Here is a 27097-nt window from a genome sequence, read left to right on the forward strand (position 1 = left end):
CCTTGGCCCAGGGCTGCTCCCCGCCCCGCCACCCACTCAGGGCTGCCTGAGCATTGCCAGGAGAGGGGCGCTCACCCACAGGACCCAGAGCAGCCTGAGTGCTGGGGGGCTGAGGGTGCTCCCCCGCAGGAACCCTGGACAATGAGCTCAGGTGGGAGAGGGGCGCTCGCCCACAGGGCTCAGAGTCCAGGTCACCTTTTGCAGAGGATCCCTCGGCCCTGTGTCCCCAGTTACCTGGGTCAGGGTGGGACAGTGGCGCCCTCTCACTGGTCTCAGCAGTGCCTCCAAGATGGAGGGGAGATGTCCTTTGCCAAATGTCCCACCATCCTGCCCAGGAGGAGGGCGCGGCTCCTGATCCAGAGGTCCCACAGGGTTCTTCCCTGGGGCCAAGATAGCACCTGGTGGCGCTTGCCTGCTGTCCGGGGCCCCAGTGGAGATGTGCTCACAGCCTGGGAAATTGGCCCTGCATCCACTGGTCCCAGGGACCTCCGCAATCCCGGGCACGTGCCAGGCGTGCTCGGGAGCACAGCCCCAGGGGCAGAAAGGCCAAGAATTGGTGAGTCAGGCGGGATGGATCCCGGTCCTTGGGTGTGCCCTTGGAGTTGAGATGCCCTCACGGTGAGTATTCTTGGGCTCGTAGGTTTTGTGGACCAGCGTGCCTGAAGGGCCACATCAAAGGCCAAAGGCCCAGCAGAGTGTGGGTCAAGAGCAAGTGTCCGCGGTGCCCTCCAAGTTTCCCAGGTGGCCTTGACAGGGACGCTTCACCCCTCAGGCCAAAGAGGGTGTCCCAGCCTGGGAGGGAGTGACGCCTGCACCCACACAGTGCGCTCCCCAGGCACCAGGGGGCATTGGAGTTCAGAGGAGCCTGGGCCCTGGCGGGCCAGGGGCGCTCACCACCTGGCCCATGGCAGACAGAGCACTGAGGAGGGAGGGGCACCACCCGCGCAGGCCCCAGAGGAGACTCCCTGGGCACTGCTGGGCGAGGGGCGACACCCACAGGACCCAGAGGGGACTGAGCCCTGGGCGGACGGGCGCTGGCCTCAGGACACAGGGGAGCCTGGGGACCTGCGGGGGAGGGGCGGTCACCCGCAAGCCCCAGAGCTCACTGGTCCTTAGGGCTCCTGGGGGGCTCACCCAGGAGACCCGGGCGCACCGAGGACCCTCGGGCGAGGGGCGCTCACCCGCAGGCCCCCGGAGGACAGGGAAGCCTCCTGGGCCCCCACCCCCACCCCCGCAAGACAGGCGCTTGCCTGCCCGCAGGACCCTGAGGACACTGGGCGCCGATGGGCGAGGGGCGCTCACCCAAAGGCCGCAGTGCAGCAGCAATGCCAGTGTCCCAGGAGCCCTCCCCAAGCAGGATCTTGGGGACAGGGAACAGGGCTGGGACCCGCGGTGGGGACCTCGCACCCGCAGAACCCCCAAGAGCACACTGAGCACTGCAGGGCGAGGGGCGCTCACCAGCATGGCCCAGAGCACACTGGGGACCTGAGGCCGCCTGGGGGCGCTCCCCCACAGCCACCAGGCCTGGCCCTGCACTGCCTAAGGGAGGGGCGCTCACCCCCAGCCTCTAGGGAAGCCTGAGCCCCCTTGGGCCAGGGCTGCTCCCCGCCACGCCACCCACTCAGGGCTGCCTGAGCACTGCCGGGTGAGGGGCGCTCACCCACAGGACCCAGAGCAGCCTGAGCGCTGGGGGGCTGAGGGTGCTCCCCCGCAGGAACCCTGGACAATGAGCTCAGGTGGGAGAGGGGCGCTCGCCCACAGGGCTCAGAGTCCAGGTCACCTTTTGCAGAGGATCCCTGGGCCCCTTGTCCCCAGTTACCTGGGCCAGGGTGGGACAGTGGCGCCCTCTCACTGGTCTCAGCAGTGCCTCCAAGATGGAGGGGAGATGTCCTTTGCCAAATGTCCCACCATCCTGCCCAGGAGGAGGGCGCGGCTCCTGATCCAGAGGTCCCACAGGGTTCTTCCCTGGGGCCAAGATAGCACCTGGTGGCGCTTGCCTGCTGTCCGGGGCCCCAGTGGAGATGTGCTCACAGCCTGGGAAATTGGCCCTGCATCCACTGGTCCCCGGGACCTCCGCAATCCCGGGCACGTGCCAGGCGTGCACGGGAGCACAGCCCCAGGGGCAGAAAGGCCAAGAATTGGTGAGTCAGGCGGGATGGATCCCGGTCCTTGGGTGTGCCCTTGGAGTTGAGATGCCCTCACGGTGAGTATTCTTGGGCTCGTAGGTTTTGTGGACCAGCGTGCCTGAAGGGCCACAGCAAAGGCCAAAGGCCCAGCAGAGTGTGGGTCAAGAGCAAGTGTCCGCGGTGCCCTCCAAGTTTCCCAGGTGGCCTTGACAGGGACGCTTCACCCCTCAGGCCAAAGAGGGTGTCCCTGCCTGGGAGGGAGTGACGCCTGCACCCACACAGTGCGCTCCCCAGGCACCAGGGGGCATTGGAGTTCAGAGGAGCCTGGGCCCTGGCGGGCCAGGGGCGCTCACCACCTGGCCCATGGCAGACAGAGCACTGGGGAGGGAGGGGCACCACCCGCGCAGGCCCCAGAGGAGACTCCCTGGGCACTGCTGGGCGAGGGGCGACACCCACAGGACCCAGAGGGGACTGAGCCCTGGGCGGACGGGCGCTGGCCTCAGGACACAGGGGAGCCTGGGGACCTGCGGGGGAGGGGCGGTCACCCGCAAGCCCCAGAGCTCACTGGTCCTTAGGGCTCCTGGGGGGCTCACCCAGGAGACCCGGGCGCACCGAGGACCCTCGGGCGAGGGGCGCTCACCCGCAGGCCCCCGGAGGACAGGGAAGCCTCCTGGGCCCCCACCCCCACCCCCGCAAGACAGGCGCTTGCCTGCCCGCAGGACCCTGAGGACACTGGGCGCCGATGGGCGAGGGGCGCTCACCCAAAGGCCGCAGTGCAGCAGCAATGCCAGTGTCCCAGGAGCCCTCCCCAAGCAGGATCTTGGGGACAGGGAACAGGGCTGGGACCCGCGGTGGGGACCTCGCACCCGCAGAACCCCCAAGAGCACACTGAGCACTGCAGGGCGAGGGGCGCTCACCAGCATGGCCCAGAGCACACTGGGGACCTGAGGCCGCCTGGGGGCGCTCCCCCACAGCCACCAGGCCTGGCCCTGCACTGCCTAAGGGAGGGGCGCTCACCCCCAGCCTCTAGGGAAGCCTGAGCCCCCTTGGGCCAGGGCTGCTCCCCGCCACGCCACCCACTCAGGGCTGCCTGAGCACTGCCGGGTGAGGGGCGCTCACCCACAGGACCCAGAGCAGCCTGAGCGCTGGGAGGCTGAGGGTGCTCCCCCGCAGGAACCCTGGACAATGAGCTCAGGTGGGAGAGGGGCGCTCGCCCACAGGGCTCAGAGTCCAGGTCACCTTTTGCAGAGGATCCCTGGGCCCCTTGTCCCCAGTTACCTGGGCCAGGGTGGGACAGTGGCGCCCTCTCACTGGTCTCAGCAGTGCCTCCAAGATGGAGGGGAGATGTCCTTTGCCAAATGTCCCACCATCCTGCCCAGGAGGAGGGCGCGGCTCCTGATCCAGAGGTCCCACAGGGTTCTTCCCTGGGGCCAAGATAGCACCTGGTGGCGCTTGCCTGCTGTCCGGGGCCCCAGTGGAGATGTGCTCACAGCCTGGGAAATTGGCCCTGCATCCACTGGTCCCCGGGACCTCCGCAATCCCGGGCACGTGCCAGGCGTGCACCGGAGCACAGCCCCAGGGGCAGAAAGGCCAAGAATTGGTGAGTCAGGCGGGATGGATCCCGGTCCTTGGGTGTGCCCTTGGAGTTGAGATGCCCTCACGGTGAGTATTCTTGGGCTCGTAGGTTTTGTGGACCAGCGTGCCTGAAGGGCCACAGCAAAGGCCAAAGGCCCAGCAGAGTGTGGGTCAAGAGCAAGTGTCCGCGGTGCCCTCCAAGTTTCCCAGGTGGCCTTGACAGGGACGCTTCACCCCTCAGGCCAAAGAGGGTGTCCCAGCCTGGGAGGGAGTGACGCCTGCACCCACACAGTGCGCTCCCCAGGCACCAGGGGGCATTGGAGTTCAGAGGAGCCTGGGCCCTGGCGGGCCAGGGGCGCTCACCACCTGGCCCATGGCAGACAGAGCACTGGGGAGGGAGGGGCACCACCCGCGCAGGCCCCAGAGGAGACTCCCTGGGCACTGCTGGGCGAGGGGCGACACCCACAGGACCCAGAGGGGACTGAGCCCTGGGCGGACGGGCGCTGGCCTCAGGACACAGGGGAGCCTGGGGACCTGCGGGGGAGGGGCGGTCACCCGCAAGCCCCAGAGCTCACTGGTCCTTAGGGCTCCTGGGGGGCTCACCCAGGAGACCCGGGCGCACCGAGGACCCTCGGGCGAGGGGCGCTCACCCGCAGGCCCCCGGAGGACAGGGAAGCCTCCTGGGCCCCCACCCCCACCCCCGCAAGACAGGCGCTTGCCTGCCCGCAGGACCCTGAGGACACTGGGCACCGATGGGCGAGGGGCGCTCACCCAAAGGCCGCAGTGCAGCAGCAATGCCAGTGTCCCAGGAGCCCTCCCCAAGCAGGATCTTGGGGACAGGGAACAGGGCTGGGACCCGCGGTGGGGACCTCGCACCCGCAGAACCCCCAAGAGCACACTGAGCACTGCAGGGCGAGGGGCGCTCACCAGCATGGCCCAGAGCACACTGGGGACCTGAGGCCGCCTGGGGGCGCTCCCCCACAGCCACCAGGCCTGGCCCTGCACTGCCTAAGGGAGGGGCGCTCACCCCCAGCCTCTAGGGAAGCCTGAGCCCCCTCGGGCCAGGGCTGCTCCCCGCCACGCCACCCACTCAGGGCTGCCTGAGCACTGCCGGGTGAGGGGCGCTCACCCACAGGACCCAGAGCAGCCTGAGCGCTGGGGGGCTGAGGGTGCTCCCCCGCAGGAACCCTGGACAATGAGCTCAGGTGGGAGAGGGGCGCTCGCCCACAGGGCTCAGAGTCCAGGTCACCTTTTGCAGAGGATCCCTGGGCCCCTTGTCCCCAGTTACCTGGGCCAGGGTGGGACAGTGGCGCCCTCTCACTGGTCTCAGCAGTGCCTCCAAGATGGAGGGGAGATGTCCTTTGCCAAATGTCCCACCATCCTGCCCAGGAGGAGGGCGCGGCTCCTGATCCAGAGGTCCCACAGGGTTCTTCCCTGGGGCCAAGATAGCGCCTGGTGGCGCTTGCCTGCTGTCCGGGGCCCCAGTGGAGATGTGCTCACAGCCTGGGAAATTGGCCCTGCATCCACTGGTCCCCGGGACCTCCGCAATCCCGGGCGCGTGCCAGGCGTGCAGGGGAGCACAGCCCCAGGGGCAGAAAGGCCAAGAAATGGTGGGTCAGGCGGGATGGATCCCGGTCCTTGGGTGTGCCCTTGGAGTTGAGATGCCCTCACGGTGAGTATTCTTGGGCTCGCAGGTTTTGTGGACCAGCGTGCCTGAAGGGCCACAGCAAAGGCCAAAGGCCCAGCAGAGTGTGGGCCAAGAGCAAGTGTCCGCGGTGCCCTCCATGTTTCCCAGGTGGCCTTGACAGGGACGCTTCACCCCTCAGGCCAAAGAGGGTGTCCCAGCCTGGGAGGGAGTGACCCCAGCACCCACACAGTGCGCTCCCCAGGCACCATGGGGCATTGGAGTTCTGAGGAGCCTGGGCCCTGGCGGGCCAGGGGCGCTCACCACCTGGCCCAGGGCAGACAGAACACTGGGGAGGGAGGGGCACCACCCGCGCAGGCCCCAGAGGAGACCCCCTGAGCACTGCTGGGCGAGGGGCGCTCACCCACAGGACCCAGAGGGGACTGAGCCCTGGGCGGGGGGCGCGGGGGGGGGGCGCTGGGCCTCAGGACACAGGGGAGCCTGGGGACCTGCGGGGGAGGGGCGGTCACCCGCAAGCCCCAGAGCTCACTGGTCCTTAGGGCTCCTGGGGGGCTCACCCAGGAGACCCGGGCGCACCGAGGACCCTCGGGCGAGGGGCGCTCACCCGCAGGCCCCCGGAGGACAGGGAAGCCTCCTGGGCCCCCACCCCCACCCCCGCAAGACAGGCGCTTGCCTGCCCGCAGGACCCTGAGGACACTGGGCGCCGATGGGCGAGGGGCGCTCACCCAAAGGCCGCAGTGCAGCAGCAATGCCAGTGTCCCAGGAGCCCTCCCCAAGCAGGATCTTGGGGACAGGGAACAGGGCTGGGACCCGCGGTGGGGACCTCGCACCCGCAGCACCCCCAAGAGCACACTGAGCACTGCAGGGCGAGGGGCGCACACCAGCATGGCCCAGAGCACACTGGGGACCTGAGGCCGCCTGGGGGCGCTCCCCCACAGCCACCAGGCCTGGCCCTGCACTGCCTAAGGGAGGGGCGCTCACCCCCAGCCTCTAGGGAAGCCTGAGCCACCTTGGCCCAGGGCTGCTCCCCGCCCCGCCACCCACTCAGGGCTGCCTGAGCATTGCCAGGAGAGGGGCGCTCACCCACAGGACCCAGAGCAGCCTGAGTGCTGGGGGGCTGAGGGTGCTCCCCCGCAGGAACCCTGGACAATGAGCTCAGGTGGGAGAGGGGCGCTCGCCCACAGGGCTCAGAGTCCAGGTCACCTTTTGCAGAGGATCCCTCGGCCCTGTGTCCCCAGTTACCTGGGTCAGGGTGGGACAGTGGCGCCCTCTCACTGGTCTCAGCAGTGCCTCCAAGATGGAGGGGAGATGTCCTTTGCCAAATGTCCCACCATCCTGCCCAGGAGGAGGGCGCGGCTCCTGATCCAGAGGTCCCACAGGGTTCTTCCCTGGGGCCAAGATAGCACCTGGTGGCGCTTGCCTGCTGTCCGGGGCCCCAGTGGAGATGTGCTCACAGCCTGGGAAATTGGCCCTGCATCCACTGGTCCCAGGGACCTCCGCAATCCCGGGCACGTGCCAGGCGTGCTCGGGAGCACAGCCCCAGGGGCAGAAAGGCCAAGAATTGGTGAGTCAGGCGGGATGGATCCCGGTCCTTGGGTGTGCCCTTGGAGTTGAGATGCCCTCACGGTGAGTATTCTTGGGCTCGTAGGTTTTGTGGACCAGCGTGCCTGAAGGGCCACATCAAAGGCCAAAGGCCCAGCAGAGTGTGGGTCAAGAGCAAGTGTCCGCGGTGCCCTCCAAGTTTCCCAGGTGGCCTTGACAGGGACGCTTCACCCCTCAGGCCAAAGAGGGTGTCCCAGCCTGGGAGGGAGTGACGCCTGCACCCACACAGTGCGCTCCCCAGGCACCAGGGGGCATTGGAGTTCAGAGGAGCCTGGGCCCTGGCGGGCCAGGGGCGCTCACCACCTGGCCCATGGCAGACAGAGCACTGAGGAGGGAGGGGCACCACCCGCGCAGGCCCCAGAGGAGACTCCCTGGGCACTGCTGGGCGAGGGGCGACACCCACAGGACCCAGAGGGGACTGAGCCCTGGGCGGACGGGCGCTGGCCTCAGGACACAGGGGAGCCTGGGGACCTGCGGGGGAGGGGCGGTCACCCGCAAGCCCCAGAGCTCACTGGTCCTTAGGGCTCCTGGGGGGCTCACCCAGGAGACCCGGGCGCACCGAGGACCCTCGGGCGAGGGGCGCTCACCCGCAGGCCCCCGGAGGACAGGGAAGCCTCCTGGGCCCCCACCCCCACCCCCGCAAGACAGGCGCTTGCCTGCCCGCAGGACCCTGAGGACACTGGGCGCCGATGGGCGAGGGGCGCTCACCCAAAGGCCGCAGTGCAGCAGCAATGCCAGTGTCCCAGGAGCCCTCCCCAAGCAGGATCTTGGGGACAGGGAACAGGGCTGGGACCCGCGGTGGGGACCTCGCACCCGCAGAACCCCCAAGAGCACACTGAGCACTGCAGGGCGAGGGGCGCTCACCAGCATGGCCCAGAGCACACTGGGGACCTGAGGCCGCCTGGGGGCGCTCCCCCACAGCCACCAGGCCTGGCCCTGCACTGCCTAAGGGAGGGGCGCTCACCCCCAGCCTCTAGGGAAGCCTGAGCCCCCTTGGGCCAGGGCTGCTCCCCGCCACGCCACCCACTCAGGGCTGCCTGAGCACTGCCGGGTGAGGGGCGCTCACCCACAGGACCCAGAGCAGCCTGAGCGCTGGGGGGCTGAGGGTGCTCCCCCGCAGGAACCCTGGACAATGAGCTCAGGTGGGAGAGGGGCGCTCGCCCACAGGGCTCAGAGTCCAGGTCACCTTTTGCAGAGGATCCCTGGGCCCCTTGTCCCCAGTTACCTGGGCCAGGGTGGGACAGTGGCGCCCTCTCACTGGTCTCAGCAGTGCCTCCAAGATGGAGGGGAGATGTCCTTTGCCAAATGTCCCACCATCCTGCCCAGGAGGAGGGCGCGGCTCCTGATCCAGAGGTCCCACAGGGTTCTTCCCTGGGGCCAAGATAGCACCTGGTGGCGCTTGCCTGCTGTCCGGGGCCCCAGTGGAGATGTGCTCACAGCCTGGGAAATTGGCCCTGCATCCACTGGTCCCCGGGACCTCCGCAATCCCGGGCACGTGCCAGGCGTGCACGGGAGCACAGCCCCAGGGGCAGAAAGGCCAAGAATTGGTGAGTCAGGCGGGATGGATCCCGGTCCTTGGGTGTGCCCTTGGAGTTGAGATGCCCTCACGGTGAGTATTCTTGGGCTCGTAGGTTTTGTGGACCAGCGTGCCTGAAGGGCCACAGCAAAGGCCAAAGGCCCAGCAGAGTGTGGGTCAAGAGCAAGTGTCCGCGGTGCCCTCCAAGTTTCCCAGGTGGCCTTGACAGGGACGCTTCACCCCTCAGGCCAAAGAGGGTGTCCCAGCCTGGGAGGGAGTGACGCCTGCACCCACACAGTGCGCTCCCCAGGCACCAGGGGGCATTGGAGTTCAGAGGAGCCTGGGCCCTGGCGGGCCAGGGGCGCTCACCACCTGGCCCATGGCAGACAGAGCACTGGGGAGGGAGGGGCACCACCCGCGCAGGCCCCAGAGGAGACTCCCTGGGCACTGCTGGGCGAGGGGCGACACCCACAGGACCCAGAGGGGACTGAGCCCTGGGCGGACGGGCGCTGGCCTCAGGACACAGGGGAGCCTGGGGACCTGCGGGGGAGGGGCGGTCACCCGCAAGCCCCAGAGCTCACTGGTCCTTAGGGCTCCTGGGGGGCTCACCCAGGAGACCCGGGCGCACCGAGGACCCTCGGGCGAGGGGCGCTCACCCGCAGGCCCCCGGAGGACAGGGAAGCCTCCTGGGCCCCCACCCCCACCCCCGCAAGACAGGCGCTTGCCTGCCCGCAGGACCCTGAGGACACTGGGCGCCGATGGGCGAGGGGCGCTCACCCAAAGGCCGCAGTGCAGCAGCAATGCCAGTGTCCCAGGAGCCCTCCCCAAGCAGGATCTTGGGGACAGGGAACAGGGCTGGGACCCGCGGTGGGGACCTCGCACCCGCAGAACCCCCAAGAGCACACTGAGCACTGCAGGGCGAGGGGCGCTCACCAGCATGGCCCAGAGCACACTGGGGACCTGAGGCCGCCTGGGGGCGCTCCCCCACAGCCACCAGGCCTGGCCCTGCACTGCCTAAGGGAGGGGCGCTCACCCCCAGCCTCTAGGGAAGCCTGAGCCCCCTCGGGCCAGGGCTGCTCCCCGCCACGCCACCCACTCAGGGCTGCCTGAGCACTGCCGGGTGAGGGGCGCTCACCCACAGGACCCAGAGCAGCCTGAGCGCTGGGGGGCTGAGGGTGCTCCCCCGCAGGAACCCTGGACAATGAGCTCAGGTGGGAGAGGGGCGCTCGCCCACAGGGCTCAGAGTCCAGGTCACCTTTTGCAGAGGATCCCTGGGCCCCTTGTCCCCAGTTACCTGGGCCAGGGTGGGACAGTGGCGCCCTCTCACTGGTCTCAGCAGTGCCTCCAAGATGGAGGGGAGATGTCCTTTGCCAAATGTCCCACCATCCTGCCCAGGAGGAGGGCGCGGCTCCTGATCCAGAGGTCCCACAGGGTTCTTCCCTGGGGCCAAGATAGCGCCTGGTGGCGCTTGCCTGCTGTCCGGGGCCCCAGTGGAGATGTGCTCACAGCCTGGGAAATTGGCCCTGCATCCACTGGTCCCCGGGACCTCCGCAATCCCGGGCGCGTGCCAGGCGTGCAGGGGAGCACAGCCCCAGGGGCAGAAAGGCCAAGAAATGGTGGGTCAGGCGGGATGGATCCCGGTCCTTGGGTGTGCCCTTGGAGTTGAGATGCCCTCACGGTGAGTATTCTTGGGCTCGCAGGTTTTGTGGACCAGCGTGCCTGAAGGGCCACAGCAAAGGCCAAAGGCCCAGCAGAGTGTGGGCCAAGAGCAAGTGTCCGCGGTGCCCTCCATGTTTCCCAGGTGGCCTTGACAGGGACGCTTCACCCCTCAGGCCAAAGAGGGTGTCCCAGCCTGGGAGGGAGTGACCCCAGCACCCACACAGTGCGCTCCCCAGGCACCATGGGGCATTGGAGTTCTGAGGAGCCTGGGCCCTGGCGGGCCAGGGGCGCTCACCACCTGGCCCAGGGCAGACAGAACACTGGGGAGGGAGGGGCACCACCCGCGCAGGCCCCAGAGGAGACCCCCTGAGCACTGCTGGGCGAGGGGCGCTCACCCACAGGACCCAGAGGGGACTGAGCCCTGGGCGGGGGGCGCGGGGGGGGGCGCTGGGCCTCAGGACACAGGGGAGCCTGGGGACCTGCGGGGGAGGGGCGGTCACCCGCAAGCCCCAGAGCTCACTGGTCCTTAGGGCTCCTGGGGGGCTCACCCAGGAGACCCGGGCGCACCGAGGACCCTCGGGCGAGGGGCGCTCACCCGCAGGCCCCCGGAGGACAGGGAAGCCTCCTGGGCCCCCACCCCCACCCCCGCAAGACAGGCGCTTGCCTGCCCGCAGGACCCTGAGGACACTGGGCGCCGATGGGCGAGGGGCGCTCACCCAAAGGCCGCAGTGCAGCAGCAATGCCAGTGTCCCAGGAGCCCTCCCCAAGCAGGATCTTGGGGACAGGGAACAGGGCTGGGACCCGCGGTGGGGACCTCGCACCCGCAGCACCCCCAAGAGCACACTGAGCACTGCAGGGCGAGGGGCGCACACCAGCATGGCCCAGAGCACACTGGGGACCTGAGGCCGCCTGGGGGCGCTCCCCCACAGCCACCAGGCCTGGCCCTGCACTGCCTAAGGGAGGGGCGCTCACCCCCAGCCTCTAGGGAAGCCTGAGCCCCCTTGGCCCAGGGCTGCTCCCCGCCCCGCCACCCACTCAGGGCTGCCTGAGCATTGCCAGGAGAGGGGCGCTCACCCACAGGACCCAGAGCAGCCTGAGTGCTGGGGGGCTGAGGGTGCTCCCCCGCAGGAACCCTGGACAATGAGCTCAGGTGGGAGAGGGGCGCTCGCCCACAGGGCTCAGAGTCCAGGTCACCTTTTGCAGAGGATCCCTCGGCCCTGTGTCCACAGTTACCTGGGTCAGGGTGGGACAGTGGCGCCCTCTCACTGGTCTCAGCAGTTCCTCCAAGATGGAGGGGAGATGTCCTTTGCCAAATGTCCCACCATCCTGCCCAGGAGGAGGGCGCGGCTCCTGATCCAGAGGTCCCACAGGGTTCTTCCCTGGGGCCAAGATAGCACCTGGTGGCGCTTGCCTGCTGTCCGGGGCCCCAGTGGAGATGTGCTCACAGCCTGGGAAATTGGCCCTGCATCCACTGGTCCCAGGGACCTCCGCAATCCCGGGCACGTGCCAGGCGTGCACGGGAGCACAGCCCCAGGGGCAGAAAGGCCAAGAATTGGTGAGTCAGGCGGGATGGATCCCGGTCCTTGGGTGTGCCCTTGGAGTTGAGATGCCCTCATGGTGAGTATTCTTGGGCTCGCAGGTTTTGTGGACCAGCGTGCCTGAAGGGCCACAGCAAAGGCCAAAGGCCCAGCAGAGTGTGGGTCAAGAGCAAGTGTCCGCGGTGCCCTCCAAGTTTCCCAGGTGGCCTTGACAGGGACGCTTCACCCCTCAGGCCAAAGAGGGTGTCCCAGCCTGGGAGGGAGTGACGCCTGCACCCACACAGTGCGCTCCCCAGGCACCAGGGGGCATTGGAGTTCAGAGGAGCCTGGGCCCTGGCGGGCCAGGGGCGCTCACCACCTGGCCCATGGCAGACAGAGCACTGGGGAGGGAGGGGCACCACCCGCGCAGGCCCCAGAGGAGACTCCCTGGGCACTGCTGGGCGAGGGGCGACACCCACAGGACCCAGAGGGGACTGAGCCCTGGGCGGACGGGCGCTGGCCTCAGGACACAGGGGAGCCTGGGGACCTGCGGGGGAGGGGCGGTCACCCGCAAGCCCCAGAGCTCACTGGTCCTTAGGGCTCCTGGGGGGCTCACCCAGGAGACCCGGGCGCACCGAGGACCCTCGGGCGAGGGGCGCTCACCCGCAGGCCCCCGGAGGACAGGGAAGCCTCCTGGGCCCCCACCCCCACCCCCGCAAGACAGGCGCTTGCCTGCCCGCAGGACCCTGAGGACACTGGGCGCCGATGGGCGAGGGGCGCTCACCCAAAGGCCGCAGTGCAGCAGCAATGCCAGTGTCCCAGGAGCCCTCCCCAAGCAGGATCTTGGGGACAGGGAACAGGGCTGGGACCCGCGGTGGGGACCTCGCACCCGCAGAACCCCCAAGTGCACACTGAGCACTGCAGGGCGAGGGGCGCTCACCAGCATGGCCCAGAGCACACTGGGGACCTGAGGCCGCCTGGGAGCGCTCCCCCACAGCCACCAGGCCTGGCCCTGCACTGCCTAAGGGAGGGGCGCTCGCCCCCAGCCTCTAGGGAAGCCTCAGCCCCCTTGGGCCAGGGCTGCTCCCCGCCACGCCACCCACTCAGGGCTGCCTGAGCACTGCCGGGTGAGGGGCGCTCACCCACAGGACCCAGAGCAGCCTGAGCGCTGGGGGGCTGAGGGTGCTCCCCCGCAGGAACCCTGGACAATGAGCTCAGGTGGGAGAGGGGCGCTCGCCCACAGGGCTCAGAGTCCAGGTCACCTTTTGCAGAGGATCCCTGGGCCCCTTGTCCCCAGTTACCTGGGCCAGGGTGGGACAGTGGCGCCCTCTCACTGGTCTCAGAAGTGCCTCCAAGATGGAGGGGAGATGTCCTTTGCCAAATGTCCCACCATCCTGCCCAGGAGGAGGGCGCGGCTCCTGATCCAGAGGTCCCACAGGGTTCTTCCCTGGGGCCAAGATAGCACCTGGTGGCGCTTGCCTGCTGTCCGGGGCCCCAGTGGAGATGTGCTCACAGCCTGGGAAATTGGCCCTGCATCCACTGGTCCCCGGGACCTCCGCAATCCCGGGCGCGTGCCAGGCGTGCACGGGAGCACAGCCCCAGGGGCAGAAAGGCCAAGAATTGGTGAGTCAGGCGGGATGGATCCCGGTCCTTGGGTGTGCCCTTGGAGTTGAGATGCCCTCACGGTGAGTATTCTTGGGCTCGTAGGTTTTGTGGACCAGCGTGCCTGAAGGGCCACAGCAAAGGCCAAAGGCCCAGCAGAGTGTGGGTCAAGAGCAAGTGTCCGCGGTGCCCTCCATGTTTCCCAGGTGGCCTTGACAGGGACGCTTCACCCCTCAGGCCAAAGAGGGTGTCCCAGCCTGGGAGGGAGTGACGCCTGCACCCACACAGTGCGCTCCCCAGGCACCAGGGGGCATTGGAGTTCAGAGGAGCCTGGGCCCTGGCGGGCCAGGGGCGCTCACCACCTGGCCCATGGCAGACAGAGCACTGGGGAGGGAGGGGCACCACCCGCGCAGGCCCCAGAGGAGACTCCCTGGGCACTGCTGGGCGAGGGGCGACACCCACAGGACCCAGAGGGGACTGAGCCCTGGGCGGACGGGCGCTGGCCTCAGGACACAGGGGAGCCTGGGGACCTGCGGGGGAGGGGCGGTCACCCGCAAGCCCCAGAGCTCACTGGTCCTTAGGGCTCCTGGGGGGCTCACCCAGGAGACCCGGGCGCACCGAGGACCCTCGGGCGAGGGGCGCTCACCCGCAGGCCCCCGGAGGACAGGGAAGCCTCCTGGGCCCCCACCCCCACCCCCGCAAGACAGGCGCTTGCCTGCCCGCAGGACCCTGAGGACACTGGGCGCCGATGGGCGAGGGGCGCTCACCCAAAGGCCGCAGTGCAGCAGCAATGCCAGTGTCCCAGGAGCCCTCCCCAAGCAGGATCTTGGGGACAGGGAACAGGGCTGGGACCCGCAGTGGGGACCTCGCACCCGCAGCACCCCCAAGAGCACACTGAGCACTGCAGGGCGAGGGGCGCACACCAGCATGGCCCAGAGCACACTGGGGACCTGAGGCCGCCTGGGGGCGCTCCCCCACAGCCACCAGGCCTGGCCCTGCACTGCCTAAGGGAGGGGCGCTCACCCCCAGCCTCTAGGGAAGCCTGAGCCCCCTTGGCCCAGGGCTGCTCCCCGCCCCGCCACCCACTCAGGTCTGCCTGAGCATTGCCAGGAGAGGGGCGCTCACCCACAGGACCCAGAGCAGCCTGAGTGCTGGGGGGCTGAGGGTGCTCCCCCGCAGGAACCCTGGACAATGAGCTCAGGTGGGAGAGGGGCGCTCGCCCACAGGGCTCAGAGTCCAGGTCACCTTTTGCAGAGGATCCCTCGGCCCTGTGTCCCCAGTTACCTGGGTCAGGGTGGGACAGTGGCGCCCTCTCACTGGTCTCAGCAGTGCCTCCAAGATGGAGGGGAGATGTCCTTTGCCAAATGTCCCACCATCCTGCCCAAGAGGAGGGCGCGGCTCCTGATCCAGAGGTCCCACAGGGTTCTTCCCTGGGGCCAAGATAGCACCTGGTGGCGCTTGCCTGCTGTCCGGGGCCCCAGTGGAGATGTGCTCACAGCCTGGGAAATTGGCCCTGCATCCACTGGTCCCCGGGACCTCCGCAATCCCGGGCGAGTGCCAGGCGTGCACGGGAGCACAGCCCCAGGGGCAGAAAGGCCAAGAATTGGTGAGTCAGGCGGGATGGATCCCGGTCCTTGGGTGTGCCCTTGGAGTTGAGATGCCCTCACGGTGAGTATTCTTGGGCTCGTAGGTTTTGTGGACCAGCGTGCCTGAAGGGCCACAGCAAAGGCCAAAGGCCCAGCAGAGTGTGGGTCAAGAGCAAGTGTCCGCGGTGCCCTCCATGTTTCCCAGGTGGCCTTGACAGGGACGCTTCACCCCTCAGGCCAAAGAGGGTGTCCCAGCCTGGGAGGGAGTGACGCCTGCACCCACACACTGCGCTCCCCAGGCACCAGGGGGCATTGGAGTTTAGAGGAGCCTGGGCCCTGGCGGGCCAGGGGCGCTCACCACCTGGCCCATGGCAGACAGAGCACTGGGGAGGGAGGGGCACCACCCGCGCAGGCCCCAGAGGAGACTCCCTGGGCACTGCTGGGCGAGGGGCGACACCCACAGGACCCAGAGGGGACTGAGCCCTGGGCGGACGGGCGCTGGCCTCAGGACACAGGGGAGCCTGGGGACCTGCGGGGGAGGGGCGGTCACCCGCAAGCCCCAGAGCTCACTGGTCCTTAGGGCTCCTGGGGGGCTCACCCAGGAGACCCGGGCGCACCGAGGACCCTCGGGCGAGGGGCGCTCACCCGCAGGCCCCCGGAGGACAGGGAAGCCTCCTGGGCCCCCACCCCCACCCCCGCAAGACAGGCGCTTGCCTGCCCGCAGGACCCTGAGGACACTGGGCACCGATGGGCGAGGGGCGCTCACCCAAAGGCCGCAGTGCAGCAGCAATGCCAGTGTCCCAGGAGCCCTCCCCAAGCAGGATCTTGGGGACAGGGAACAGGGCTGGGACCCGCGGTGGGGACCTCGCACCCGCAGAACCCCCAAGAGCACACTGAGCACTGCAGGGCGAGGGGCGCTCACCAGCATGGCCCAGAGCACACTGGGGACCTGAGGCCGCCTGGGGGCGCTCCCCCACAGCCACCAGGCCTGGCCCTGCACTGCCTAAGGGAGGGGCGCTCACCCCCAGCCTCTAGGGAAGCCTGAGCCCCCTCGGGCCAGGGCTACTCCCCGCCACGCCACCCACTCAGGGCTGCCTGAGCACTGCCGGGTGAGGGGCGCTCACCCACAGGACCCAGAGCAGCCTGAGCGCTGGGGGGCTGAGGGTGCTCCCCCGCAGGAACCCTGGACAATGAGCTCAGGTGGGAGAGGGGCGCTCGCCCACAGGGCTCAGAGTCCAGGTCACCTTTTGCAGAGGATCCCTGGGCCCCTTGTCCCCAGTTACCTGGGCCAGGGTGGGACAGTGGCGCCCTCTCACTGGTCTCAGCAGTGCCTCCAAGATGGAGGGGAGATGTCCTTTGCCAAATGTCCCACCATCCTGCCCAGGAGGAGGGCGCGGCTCCTGATCCAGAGGTCCCACAGGGTTCTTCCCTGGGGCCAAGATAGCGCCTGGTGGCGCTTGCCTGCTGTCCTGGGCCCCAGTGGAGATGTGCTCACAGCCTGGGAAATTGGCCCTGCATCCACTGGTCCCCGGGACCTCCGCAATCCCGGGCGCGTGCCAGGCGTGCACGGGAGCACAGCCCCAGGGGCAGAAAGGCCAAGAAATGGTGGGTCAGGCGGGATGGATCCCGGTCCTTGGGTGTGCCCTTGGAGTTGAGATGCCCTCACGGTGAGTATTCTTGGGCTCGCAGGTTTTGTGGACCAGCGTGCCTGAAGGGCCACAGCAAAGGCCAAAGGCCCAGCAGAGTGTGGGCCAAGAGCAAGTGTCCGCGGTGCCCTCCATGTTTCCCAGGTGGCCTTGACAGGGACGCTTCACCCCTCAGGCCAAAGAGGGTGTCCCAGCCTGGGAGGGAGTGACCCCAGCACCCACACAGTGCGCTCCCCAGGCACCATGGGGCATTGGAGTTCTGAGGAGCCTGGGCCCTGGCGGGCCAGGGGCGCTCACCACCTGGCCCAGGGCAGACAGAACACTGGGGAGGGAGGGGCACCACCCGCGCAGGCCCCAGAGGAGACCCCCTGAGCACTGCTGGGCGAGGGGCGCTCACCCACAGGACCCAGAGGGGACTGAGCCCTGGGCGGGGGGCGCGGGGGGGGGGCGCTGGGCCTCAGGACACAGGGGAGCCTGGGGACCTGCGGGGGAGGGGCGGTCACCCGCAAGCCCCAGAGCTCACTGGTCCTTAGGGCTCCTGGGGGGCTCACCCAGGAGACCCGGGCGCACCGAGGACCCTCGGGCGAGGGGCGCTCACCCGCAGGCCCCCGGAGGACAGGGAAGCCTCCTGGGCCCCCACCCCCACCCCCGCAAGACAGGCGCTTGCCTGCCCGCAGGACCCTGAGGACACTGGGCGCCGATGGGCGAGGGGCGCTCACCCAAAGGCCGCAGTGCAGCAGCAATGCCAGTGTCCCAGGAGCCCTCCCCAAGCAGGATCTTGGGGACAGGGAACAGGGCTGGGACCCGCGGTGGGGACCTCGCACCCGCAGCACCCCCAAGAGCACACTGAGCACTGCAGGGCGAGGGGCGCACACCAGCATGGCCCAGAGCACACTGGGGACCTGAGGCCGCCTGGGGGCGCTCCCCCACAGCCACCAGGCCTGGCCCTGCACTGCCTAAGGGAGGGGCGCTCACCCCCAGCCTCTAGGGAAGCCTGAGCCACCTTGGCCCAGGGCTGCTCCCCGCCCCGCCACCCACTCAGGGCTGCCTGAGCATTGCCAGGAGAGGGGCGCTCACCCACAGGACCCAGAGCAGCCTGAGTGCTGGGGGGCTGAGGGTGCTCCCCCGCAGGAACCCTGGACAATGAGCTCAGGTGGGAGAGGGGCGCTCGCCCACAGGGCTCAGAGTCCAGGTCACCTTTTGCAGAGGATCCCTCGGCCCTGTGTCCCCAGTTACCTGGGTCAGGGTGGGACAGTGGCGCCCTCTCACTGGTCTCAGCAGTGCCTCCAAGATGGAGGGGAGATGTCCTTTGCCAAATGTCCCACCATCCTGCCCAGGAGGAGGGCGCGGCTCCTGATCCAGAGGTCCCACAGGGTTCTTCCCTGGGGCCAAGATAGCACCTGGTGGCGCTTGCCTGCTGTCCGGGGCCCCAGTGGAGATGTGCTCACAGCCTGGGAAATTGGCCCTGCATCCACTGGTCCCCGGGACCTCCGCAATCCCGGGCGAGTGCCAGGCGTGCACGGGAGCACAGCCCCAGGGGCAGAAAGGCCAAGAATTGGTGAGTCAGGCGGGATGGATCCCGGTCCTTGGGTGTGCCCTTGGAGTTGAGATGCCCTCACGGTGAGTATTCTTGGGCTCGTAGGTTTTGTGGACCAGCGTGCCTGAAGGGCCACATCAAAGGCCAAAGGCCCAGCAGAGTGTGGGTCAAGAGCAAGTGTCCGCGGTGCCCTCCATGTTTCCCAGGTGGCCTTGACAGGGACGCTTCACCCCTCAGGCCAAAGAGGGTGTCCCAGCCTGGGAGGGAGTGACGCCTGCACCCACACACTGCGCTCCCCAGGCACCAGGGGGCATTGGAGTTCAGAGGAGCCTGGGCCCTGGCGGGCCAGGGGCGCTCACCACCTGGCCCATGGCAGACAGAGCACTGGGGAGGGAGGGGCACCACCCGCGCAGGCCCCAGAGGAGACTCCCTGGGCACTGCTGGGCGAGGGGCGACACCCACAGGACCCAGAGGGGACTGAGCCCTGGGCGGACGGGCGCTGGCCTCAGGACACAGGGGAGCCTGGGGACCTGCGGGGGAGGGGCGGTCACCCGCAAGCCCCAGAGCTCACTGGTCCTTAGGGCTCCTGGGGGGCTCACCCAGGAGACCCGGGCGCACCGAGGACCCTCGGGCGAGGGGCGCTCACCCGCAGGCCCCCGGAGGACAGGGAAGCCTCCTGGGCCCCCACCCCCACCCCCGCAAGACAGGCGCTTGCCTGCCCGCAGGACCCTGAGGACACTGGGCGCCGATGGGCGAGGGGCGCTCACCCAAAGGCCGCAGTGCAGCAGCAATGCCAGTGTCCCAGGAGCCCTCCCCAAGCAGGATCTTGGGGACAGGGAACAGGGCTGGGACCCGCGGTGGGGACCTCGCACCCGCAGAACCCCCAAGAGCACACTGAGCACTGCAGGGCGAGGGGCGCTCACCAGCATGGCCCAGAGCACACTGGGGACCTGAGGCCGCCTGGGGGCGCTCCCCCACAGCCACCAGGCCTGGCCCTGCACTGCCTAAGGGAGGGGCGCTCACCCCCAGCCTCTAGGGAAGCCTGAGCCCCCTTGGGCCAGGGCTGCTCCCCGCCACGCCACCCACTCAGGGCTGCCTGAGCACTGCCGGGTGAGGGGCGCTCACCCACAGGACCCAGAGCAGCCTGAGCGCTGGGGGGCTGAGGGTGCTCCCCCGCAGGAACCCTGGACAATGAGCTCAGGTGGGAGAGGGGCGCTCGCCCACAGGGCTCAGAGTCCAGGTCACCTTTTGCAGAGGATCCCTGGGCCCCTTGTCCCCAGTTACCTGGGCCAGGGTGGGACAGTGGCGCCCTCTCACTGGTCTCAGCAGTGCCTCCAAGATGGAGGGGAGATGTCCTTTGCCAAATGTCCCACCATCCTGCCCAGGAGGAGGGCGCGGCTCCTGATCCAGAGGTCCCACAGGGTTCTTCCCTGGGGCCAAGATAGCACCTGGTGGCGCTTGCCTGCTGTCCGGGGCCCCAGTGGAGATGTGCTCACAGCCTGGGAAATTGGCCCTGCATCCACTGGTCCCCGGGACCTCCGCAATCCCGGGCACGTGCCAGGCGTGCACGGGAGCACAGCCCCAGGGGCAGAAAGGCCAAGAATTGGTGAGTCAGGCGGGATGGATCCCGGTCCTTGGGTGTGCCCTTGGAGTTGAGATGCCCTCACGGTGAGTATTCTTGGGCTCGTAGGTTTTGTGGACCAGCGTGCCTGAAGGGCCACAGCAAAGGCCAAAGGCCCAGCAGAGTGTGGGTCAAGAGCAAGTGTCCGCGGTGCCCTCCAAGTTTCCCAGGTGGCCTTGACAGGGACGCTTCACCCCTCAGGCCAAAGAGGGTGTCCCAGCCTGGGAGGGAGTGACGCCTGCACCCACACAGTGCGCTCCCCAGGCACCAGGGGGCATTGGAGTTCAGAGGAGCCTGGGCCCTGGCGGGCCAGGGGCGCTCACCACCTGGCCCATGGCAGACAGAGCACTGGGGAGGGAGGGGCACCACCCGCGCAGGCCCCAGAGGAGACTCCCTGGGCACTGCTGGGCGAGGGGCGACACCCACAGGACCCAGAGGGGACTGAGCCCTGGGCGGACGGGCGCTGGCCTCAGGACACAGGGGAGCCTGGGGACCTGCGGGGGAGGGGCGGTCACCCGCAAGCCCCAGAGCTCACTGGTCCTTAGGGCTCCTGGGGGGCTCACCCAGGAGACCCGGGCGCACCGAGGACCCTCGGGCGAGGGGCGCTCACCCGCACGCCCCCGGAGGACAGGGAAGCCTCCTGGGCCCCCACCCCCACCCCCGCAAGACAGGCGCTTGCCTGCCCGCAGGACCCTGAGGACACTGGGCGCCGATGGGCGAGGGGCGCTCACCCAAAGGCCGCAGTGCAGCAGCAATGCCAGTGTCCCAGGAGCCCTCCCCAAGCAGGATCTTGGGGACAGGGAACAGGGCTGGGACCCGCGGTGGGGACCTCGCACCCGCAGAACCCCCAAGAGCACACTGAGCACTGCAGGGCGAGGGGCGCTCACCAGCATGGCCCAGAGCACACTGGGGACCTGAGGCCGCCTGGGGGCGCTCCCCCACAGCCACCAGGCCTGGCCCTGCACTGCCTAAGGGAGGGGCGCTCACCCCCAGCCTCTAGGGAAGCCTGAGCCCCCTTGGGCCAGGGCTGCTCCCCGCCACGCCACCCACTCAGGGCTGCCTGAGCACTGCCGGGTGAGGGGCGCTCACCCACAGGACCCAGAGCAGCCTGAGCGCTGGGGGGCTGAGGGTGCTCCCCCGCAGGAACCCTGGACAATGAGCTCAGGTGGGAGAGGGGCGCTCGCCCACAGGGCTCAGAGTCCAGGTCACCTTTTGCAGAGGATCCCTGGGCCCCTTGTCCCCAGTTACCTGGGCCAGGGTGGGACAGTGGCGCCCTCTCACTGGTCTCAGCAGTGCCTCCAAGATGGAGGGGAGATGTCCTTTGCCAAATGTCCCACCATCCTGCCCAGGAGGAGGGCGCGGCTCCTGATCCAGAGGTCCCACAGGGTTCTTCCCTGGGGCCAAGATAGCACCTGGTGGCGCTTGCCTGCTGTCCGGGGCCCCAGTGGAGATGTGCTCACAGCCTGGGAAATTGGCCCTGCATCCACTGGTCCCCGGGACCTCCGCAATCCCGGGCACGTGCCAGGCGTGCACGGGAGCACAGCCCCAGGGGCAGAAAGGCCAAGAATTGGTGAGTCAGGCGGGATGGATCCCGGTCCTTGGGTGTGCCCTTGGAGTTGAGATGCCCTCACGGTGAGTATTCTTGGGCTCGTAGGTTTTGTGGACCAGCGTGCCTGAAGGGCCACAGCAAAGGCCAAAGGCCCAGCAGAGTGTGGGTCAAGAGCAAGTGTCCGCGGTGCCCTCCAAGTTTCCCAGGTGGCCTTGACAGGGACGCTTCACCCCTCAGGCCAAAGAGGGTGTCCCAGCCTGGGAGGGAGTGACGCCTGCACCCACACAGTGCGCTCCCCAGGCACCAGGGGGCATTGGAGTTCAGAGGAGCCTGGGCCCTGGCGGGCCAGGGGCGCTCACCACCTGGCCCATGGCAGACAGAGCACTGGGGAGGGAGGGGCACCACCCGCGCAGGCCCCAGAGGAGACTCCCTGGGCACTGCTGGGCGAGGGGCGACACCCACAGGACCCAGAGGGGACTGAGCCCTGGGCGGACGGGCGCTGGCCTCAGGACACAGGGGAGCCTGGGGACCTGCGGGGGAGGGGCGGTCACCCGCAAGCCCCAGAGCTCACTGGTCCTTAGGGCTCCTGGGGGGCTCACCCAGGAGACCCGGGCGCACCGAGGACCCTCGGGCGAGGGGCGCTCACCCGCAGGCCCCCGGAGGACAGGGAAGCCTCCTGGGCCCCCACCCCCACCCCCGCAAGACAGGCGCTTGCCTGCCCGCAGGACCCTGAGGACACTGGGCACCGATGGGCGAGGGGCGCTCACCCAAAGGCCGCAGTGCAGCAGCAATGCCAGTGTCCCAGGAGCCCTCCCCAAGCAGGATCTTGGGGACAGGGAACAGGGCTGGGACCCGCGGTGGGGACCTCGCACCCGCAGAACCCCCAAGAGCACACTGAGCACTGCAGGGCGAGGGGCGCTCACCAGCATGGCCCAGAGCACACTGGGGACCTGAGGCCGCCTGGGGGCGCTCCCCCACAGCCACCAGGCCTGGCCCTGCACTGCCTAAGGGAGGGGCGCTCACCCCCAGCCTCTAGGGAAGCCTGAGCCCCCTCGGGCCAGGGCTGCTCCCCGCCACGCCACCCACTTAGGGCTGCCTGAGCACTGCCGGGTGAGGGGCGCTCACCCACAGGACCCAGAGCAGCCTGAGCGCTGGGGGGCTGAGGGTGCTCCCCCGCAGGAACCCTGGACAATGAGCTCAGGTGGGAGAGGGGCGCTCGCCCACAGGGCTCAGAGTCCAGGTCACCTTTTGCAGAGGATCCCTGGGCCCCTTGTCCCCAGTTACCTGGGCCAGGGTGGGACAGTGGCGCCCTCTCACTGGTCTCAGCAGTGCCTCCAAGATGGAGGGGAGATGTCCTTTGCCAAATGTCCCACCATCCTGCCCAGGAGGAGGGCGCGGCTCCTGATCCAGAGGTCCCACAGGGTTCTTCCCTGGGGCCAAGATAGCGCCTGGTGGCACTTGCCTGCTGTCCGGGGCCCCAGTGGAGATGTGCTCACAGCCTGGGAAATTGGCCCTGCATCCACTGGTCCCCGGGACCTCCGCAATCCCGGGCGCGTGCCAGGCGTGCAGGGGAGCACAGCCCCAGGGGCAGAAAGGCCAAGAAATGGTGGGTCAGGCGGGATGGATCCCGGTCCTTGGGTGTGCCCTTGGAGTTGAGATGCCCTCACGGTGAGTATTCTTGGGCTCGCAGGTTTTGTGGACCAGCGTGCCTGAAGGGCCACAGCAAAGGCCAAAGGCCCAGCAGAGTGTGGGCCAAGAGCAAGTGTCCGCGGTGCCCTCCATGTTTCCCAGGTGGCCTTGACAGGGACGCTTCACCCCTCAGGCCAAAGAGGGTGTCCCAGCCTGGGAGGGAGTGACCCCAGCACCCACACAGTGCGCTCCCCAGGCACCATGGGGCATTGGAGTTCTGAGGAGCCTGGGCCCTGGCGGGCCAGGGGCGCTCACCACCTGGCCCAGGGCAGACAGAACACTGGGGAGGGAGGGGCACCACCCGCGCAGGCCCCAGAGGAGACCCCCTGAGCACTGCTGGGCGAGGGGCGCTCACCCACAGGACCCAGAGGGGACTGAGCCCTGGGCGGGGGGCGCGGGGGGGGGGCGCTGGGCCTCAGGACACAGGGGAGCCTGGGGACCTGCGGGGGAGGGGCGGTCACCCGCAAGCCCCAGAGCTCACTGGTCCTTAGGGCTCCTGGGGGGCTCACCCAGGAGACCCGGGCGCACCGAGGACCCTCGGGCGAGGGGCGCTCACCCGCAGGCCCCCGGAGGACAGGGAAGCCTCCTGGGCCCCCACCCCCACCCCCGCAAGACAGGCGCTTGCCTGCCCGCAGGACCCTGAGGACACTGGGCGCCGATGGGCGAGGGGCGCTCACCCAAAGGCCGCAGTGCAGCAGCAATGCCAGTGTCCCAGGAGCCCTCCCCAAGCAGGATCTTGGGGACAGGGAACAGGGCTGGGACCCGCGGTGGGGACCTCGCACCCGCAGCACCCCCAAGAGCACACTGAGCACTGCAGGGCGAGGGGCGCACACCAGCATGGCCCAGAGCACACTGGGGACCTGAGGCCGCCTGGGGGCGCTCCCCCACAGCCACCAGGCCTGGCCCTGCACTGCCTAAGGGAGGGGCGCTCACCCCCAGCCTCTAGGGAAGCCTGAGCCCCCTTGGCCCAGGGCTGCTCCCCGCCCCGCCACCCACTCAGGGCTGCCTGAGCATTGCCAGGAGAGGGGCGCTCACCCACAGGACCCAGAGCAGCCTGAGTGCTGGGGGGCTGAGGGTGCTCCCCTGCAGGAACCCTGGACAATGAGCTCAGGTGGGAGAGGGGCGCTCGCCCACAGGGCTCAGAGTCCAGGTCACCTTTTGCAGAGGATCCCTCGGCCCTGTGTCCCCAGTTACCTGGGTCAGGGTGGGACAGTGGCGCCCTCTCACTGGTCTCAGCAGTGCCTCCAAGATGGAGGGGAGATGTCCTTTGCCAAATGTCCCACCATCCTGCCCAGGAGGAGGGCGCGGCTCCTGATCCAGAGGTCCCACAGGGTTCTTCCCTGGGGCCAAGATAGCACCTGGTGGCGCTTGCCTGCTGTCCGGGGCCCCAGTGGAGATGTGCTCACAGCCTGGGAAATTGGCCCTGCATCCACTGGTCCCCGGGACCTCCGCAATCCCGGGCACGTGCCAGGCGTGCACGGGAGCACAGCCCCAGGGGCAGAAAGGCCAAGAATTGGTGAGTCAGGCGGGATGGATCCCGGTCCTTGGGTGTGCCCTTGGAGTTGAGATGCCCTCACGGTGAGTATTCTTGGGCTCGTAGGTTTTGTGGACCAGCGTGCCTGAAGGGCCACAGCAAAGGCCAAAGGCCCAGCAGAGTGTGGGTCAAGAGCAAGTGTCCGCGGTGCCCTCCAAGTTTCCCAGGTGGCCTTGACAGGGACGCTTCACCCCTCAGGCCAAAGAGGGTGTCCCAGCCTGGGAGGGAGTGACGCCTGCACCCACACAGTGCGCTCCCCAGGCACCAGGGGGCATTGGAGTTCAGAGGAGCCTGGGCCCTGGCGGGCCAGGGGCGCTCACCACCTGGCCCATGGCAGACAGAGCACTGGGGAGGGAGGGGCACCACCCGCGCAGGCCCCAGAGGAGACTCCCTGGGCACTGCTGGGCGAGGGGCGACACCCACAGGACCCAGAGGGGACTGAGCCCTGGGCGGACGGGCGCTGGCCTCAGGACACAGGGGAGCCTGGGGACCTGCGGGGGAGGGGCGGTCACCCGCAAGCCCCAGAGCTCACTGGTCCTTAGGGCTCCTGGGGGGCTCACCCAGGAGACCCGGGCGCACCGAGGACCCTCGGGCGAGGGGCGCTCACCCGCAGGCCCCCGGAGGACAGGGAAGCCTCCTGGGCCCCCACCCCCACCCCCGCAAGACAGGCGCTTGCCTGCCCGCAGGACCCTGAGGACACTGGGCGCCGATGGGCGAGGGGCGCTCACCCAAAGGCCGCAGTGCAGCAGCAATGCCAGTGTCCCAGGAGCCCTCCCCAAGCAGGATCTTGGGGACAGGGAACAGGGCTGGGACCCGCGGTGGGGACCTCGCACCCGCAGCACCCCCAAGAGCACACTGAGCACTGCAGGGCGAGGGGCGCACACCAGCATGGCCCAGAGCACACTGGGGACCTGAGGCCGCCTGGGGGCGCTCCCCCACAGCCACCAGGCCTGGCCCTGCACTGCCTAAGGGAGGGGCGCTCACCCCCAGCCTCTAGGGAAGCCTGAGCCACCTTGGCCCAGGGCTGCTCCCCGCCCCGCCACCCACTCAGGGCTGCCTGAGCATTGCCAGGAGAGGGGCGCTCACCCACAGGACCCAGAGCAGCCTGAGTGCTGGGGGGCTGAGGGTGCTCCCCCGCAGGAACCCTGGACAATGAGCTCAGGTGGGAGAGGGGCGCTCGCCCACAGGGCTCAGAGTCCAGGTCACCTTTTGCAGAGGATCCCTCGGCCCTGTGTCCCCAGTTACCTGGGTCAGGGTGGGACAGTGGCGCCCTCTCACTGGTCTCAGCAGTGCCTCCAAGATGGAGGGGAGATGTCCTTTGCCAAATGTCCCACCATCCTGCCCAGGAGGAGGGCGCGGCTCCTGATCCAGAGGTCCCACAGGGTTCTTCCCTGGGGCCAAGATAGCACCTGGTGGCGCTTGCCTGCTGTCCGGGGCCCCAGTGGAGATGTGCTCACAGCCTGGGAAATTGGCCCTGCATCCACTGGTCCCCGGGACCTCCGCAATCCCGGGCGAGTGCCAGGCGTGCACGGGAGCACAGCCCCAGGGGCAGAAAGGCCAAGAATTGGTGAGTCAGGCGGGATGGATCCCGGTCCTTGGGTGTGCCCTTGGAGTTGAGATGCCCTCACGGTGAGTATTCTTGGGCTCGTAGGTTTTGTGGACCAGCGTGCCTGAAGGGCCACATCAAAGGCCAAAGGCCCAGCAGAGTGTGGGTCAAGAGCAAGTGTCCGCGGTGCCCTCCATGTTTCCCAGGTGGCCTTGACAGGGACGCTTCACCCCTCAGGCCAAAGAGGGTGTCCCAGCCTGGGAGGGAGTGACGCCTGCACCCACACACTGCGCTCCCCAGGCACCAGGGGGCATTGGAGTTCAGAGGAGCCTGGGCCCTGGCGGGCCAGGGGCGCTCACCACCTGGCCCATGGCAGACAGAGCACTGGGGAGGGAGGGGCACCACCCGCGCAGGCCCCAGAGGAGACTCCCTGGGCACTGCTGGGCGAGGGGCGACACCCACAGGACCCAGAGGGGACTGAGCCCTGGGCGGACGGGCGCTGGCCTCAGGACACAGGGGAGCCTGGGGACCTGCGGGGGAGGGGCGGTCACCCGCAAGCCCCAGAGCTCACTGGTCCTTAGGGCTCCTGGGGGGCTCACCCAGGAGACCCGGGCGCACCGAGGACCCTCGGGCGAGGGGCGCTCACCCGCAGGCCCCCGGAGGACAGGGAAGCCTCCTGGGCCCCCACCCCCACCCCCGCAAGACAGGCGCTTGCCTGCCCGCAGGACCCTGAGGACACTGGGCGCCGATGGGCGAGGGGCGCTCACCCAAAGGCCGCAGTGCAGCAGCAATGCCAGTGTCCCAGGAGCCCTCCCCAAGCAGGATCTTGGGGACAGGGAACAGGGCTGGGACCCGCAGTGGGGACCTCGCACCCGCAGCACCCCCAAGAGCACACTGAGCACTGCAGGGCGAGGGGCGCACACCAGCATGGCCCAGAGCACACTGGGGACCTGAGGCCGCCTGGGGGCGCTCCCCCACAGCCACCAGGCCTGGCCCTGCACTGCCTAAGGGAGGGGCGCTCACCCCCAGCCTCTAGGGAAGCCTGAGCCCCCTTGGGCCAGGGCTGCTCCCCGCCACGCCACCCACTCAGGGCTGCCTGAGCACTGCCGGGTGAGGGGCGCTCACCCACAGGACCCAGAGCAGCCTG

Source organism: Spermophilus citellus (assembly GCF_964194105.1).
Source record: "Spermophilus citellus genome assembly, chromosome: 17".
Classification (NCBI taxonomy): domain Eukaryota; kingdom Metazoa; phylum Chordata; class Mammalia; order Rodentia; family Sciuridae; genus Spermophilus; species Spermophilus citellus.